Raw genomic sequence first — 3393 nt, 5'->3', positions numbered from 1 at the left:
CCTGTCTTCCCACTTCCCAGAGGCATGAACATGGGAAGTCACTCAATGTCTCTGGGCCTCAGTCCCTTTACCTGCAAAAGGGGCTTAAAATAATGCCAACCTGTGTTAGCCTTTGTTATATTTAATTGGCAAACTCCCCTTAAGGGATAGATAGTCTACCCATCTGAGGATTAAATAATTCTTGGGAGGCTCCCCAGAAGAGGAGAATATTGACATCTGATCATTTTTTAAAACACTTCTAATTTTTTTATTTATTGATTTTAGAGAGAAGAGAGAGAGACATATTGATTTTTGCTGTCCCACTTAATTATGCATTCATTAGTTGATTCTTGCATGTGCCCTGACAGGGGACCGAACTCACAACCTTAGTATATTGGGACAGTTCTCTAACCAACTGAGCTACCTGGCTTTTTTTTTTTTATATATAGAGCCTGGTCCTATGGTTGATATTAACATTGTGGAGGATGGAAAATGCACGTCCCCCACCCAGTCATGGCTGTCACTGATTCCTTGCCACATCCCAGGTGCTCTAACGTCCATCATCATGTTTCATCTGAAAAGAGCTCTGTGGGTGGGACTATTTTATCTGGATCTTGCTCAGTATAGTCCCTGCAGCGCTTCCCCAAAGGCTGTGTGGCTGCTAAATGTCAGGGCTGGAGCAGGTGTGGGCAGAGGCGGGGGTGGGGGGCAGAGCCCACCTGCTCACCCGCTGTGTGGCACCCCCTCCGGCAGCTCTCTAGTGTGTGAAGCGTGCCTCAGGGCACAGCGTCACTGCCCGCTTACCAGCTGCCGACCCCCGCCATGCATGAGCCAGCCAGGGGGATGCCCTTCCTTGTTGTCCCCCTGTGTGGCAGGGTTCATGGCGAGGAAGGGACAGAGAGGAAAAACACTGGCAGAAAAGGAGAAGAAGGAAAACAGACTAGAGAGAAAAAGTAACAGGGGAGGGGCAGGGAAGAGGGATGGGGGACACAGGCACGGAGAAGAGTCAGCAAAAGGGTTTTGTGAAATGGAGAGCCTCGTCGCTATCAGCTGGGGTCATCTTGTTCCTTAAGGTGAGCCTGAGAGAAACCTGCATGCAGTGCCCTGTCCACAGTTGCAGGCCGCTCCCCATCACTGTGACCTCCCACCCCTGTTTGCAGCTTCTGCTGAATCCTGGTCTCCCCTTCTATGTAGTTAGGAGAGTCTTTTATTTCAAACCAAACGTAAGGCTCAATCCCTTGATGCCTTGTCCCTGCAGCAACTCCAAAGGCCAGGCTGTTTCATTCATCGAAACCCTCGTGAAGGTTGAGGGTCGCTAAGGCAGGAGCTGTCTCGACGCAGCACAGAGAAAACTTCTCAAAACCACACCAGAGACCCCAAGTGGTTTCTCACTTGTCACAGGATCCCTTACACACCAGTCTCCTCTCTCTCCTCCCAAAACTTCTCAGATTGTGGAAATATATGAATGTAAAGAACTCATTTTTAAATGATTAGTATAGTCTTACTTATAAAAAGAAAAGTAAGAAAAAGAGCTTAACTACCAATCAACATTGGTTACCTGAATGCACTATGGTTTAATCAAAGTGAAGAATTTTATGCAAGTCTTAAAAAGAATGTCACAGATTTGCATGTATTGGCTATAAAAAGGTCCATGATTTATCAGCAAATGAAAAAAAAAAAAAAAAGGAAGGGAAAGGACCATATGTCCAGTCCGATACCAGATTTCATTTTCATAAAATGAGTGTGAGACTCTCCATTAGCTACATGTGTATATATATAAAATAACTTCAGAAAAATTGGAAGAGATGTACACAGAACCACTAAGAGCATTTTCCTATTGGAGTAGCACTGGGATAACAAAAGAAAAGTTTCATTTCTTATAGTGGTTTTCAATACGTTTTTCTAAGACAATGTTTAAAAATGCAGCCTGGAAATTGAATACAACGATCTTAATTATATACAAATGAGTATCAAAGGGGACAGCTTCATAAAATTTGCTAACACACAATTAAATGAATGGACACAAAGTAATTCACTGAACCAGGAAGGAATTCCAAATGTAACTAATGCAAATTCCAAGCCACGGCTCAGTAAGGAATCTGTTTTCTTTCACATCCCAGCCCGATGACCGTGACCCTGCCAAAGGACAGGCAACTCACCTGTGACAATGGCTTTGCTGGGAAGCAGTTGATGCCCCCGATGAAGATCATGTTGGGCATCACAGGTTTGGGATAGTCCAAAACAAAGTCAGTTCGTAACAGCCAAATGGATACTTGGTTGACAAGGTCATATGGCGTGACAGTGGTCTGGAGAATCTCAGAGGCAACTTCTAAACCAGTTTTGAGAAAAGAGCCACAAAATAAACGTTCCTCCAAGTGGGTGATATGATTCCACACTCTGTCCATGAAAGTCATGGCATCCGAGAACCCTAAGAGAGCTCTGGGGACATAAGAGAGGGGCATGGGACACTGCGCACCTTCTTCGAGATAGTGGCAGAATACCCCCCTGGCGAAGACCACAGACGGGAGTGAGAAATATTTGGCTACAATCAAGCCACACATATCAAAAGGATCTAGAAACACTGCATCAAAAGAACTATCTTCTATGTATTTCACTAATTTTGTGTCGTTAAATAGACTCCTGCACCGTGTAAAAAAGTAGTCAAAAACACTGCTGGATGGTCTCGTTAGCAGAGAAGAAAAAGGGTGTGCCCGCGTTTTCCACTGAGAGTCAGAGAAAGCCCGGAACCGGTGATTCAGGTCGTCCAGCGTGTAAAGGGTGGAATACGTCTTCACTGTGTAACCGGGTGACTCCTCCAGGCGCCAGTTCACCCCCGGCCGGACCACGACCACTTCGTGCCCTCTGAGGGCCAGCTTCTCCACCACGGGACGCATGGTAAACCAGTGGCTCCCATCCATGGGTACCACCAGCAGCTTGCCTGCCCGGGCACAGCCAGGCGCCAGCAGGAGACACACGCACAGAGGAAGGAGGCCGGTCAACACCGCAGGAGCCATTGGAGAGCAGCAGCCCGGAGCCACCCGGCTGCCTGGATCTGAAGCTGGTGTGACAGGAACTGTCAGCGGAAGAGGTACAGGCACAAAGCCTGCCCCAGGGAAGGGCGTCTATTAATATATTCATAACACACACACCCGTTGCCAATGATTTACTCATCAGAATATAATGAATGGCAGCATTTACTGAGGTACCTCCTGGCGTGTTCCCAGATAAGAACCGTCTCGCTCTTTGCCTGGGCAGAGATCATGCCATGCACTGCAATGCCAGTTGGCAAAGAGAACTGTCAAGCAGTGATTTTTGAACTCTGAGTACTCAGATAAAAAAGAAAAGTAGATGTCAATAAAGCTGTTTTTTTGGAATATGCCCCAAAGGAAATGTGCCCCAAAGGAAAATTTGGAT

At 46.5% G+C, this 3393-nt stretch overlaps 1 pseudogene; it reads right to left on the bottom strand.

Annotated features, from left to right (window-relative positions):
• Positions 1–1612: 1612 nt before the first annotated feature.
• On the bottom strand, positions 1613–3066 carry LOC150022818 (UDP-glucuronosyltransferase 1A7 pseudogene; annotated as a pseudogene).
• Positions 3067–3393: the final 327 nt, after the last annotated feature.

Source organism: Furipterus horrens, unplaced genomic scaffold, assembly GCF_987537825.1.
Source record: "Furipterus horrens unplaced genomic scaffold, mFurHor1.1.pri manual_scaffold_1, whole genome shotgun sequence".
NCBI lineage: Eukaryota > Metazoa > Chordata > Mammalia > Chiroptera > Furipteridae > Furipterus > Furipterus horrens.
The sequence above is the reverse complement of the archived record's forward strand: the minus strand, read 5'-3'. Positions and strand labels throughout refer to the sequence as shown.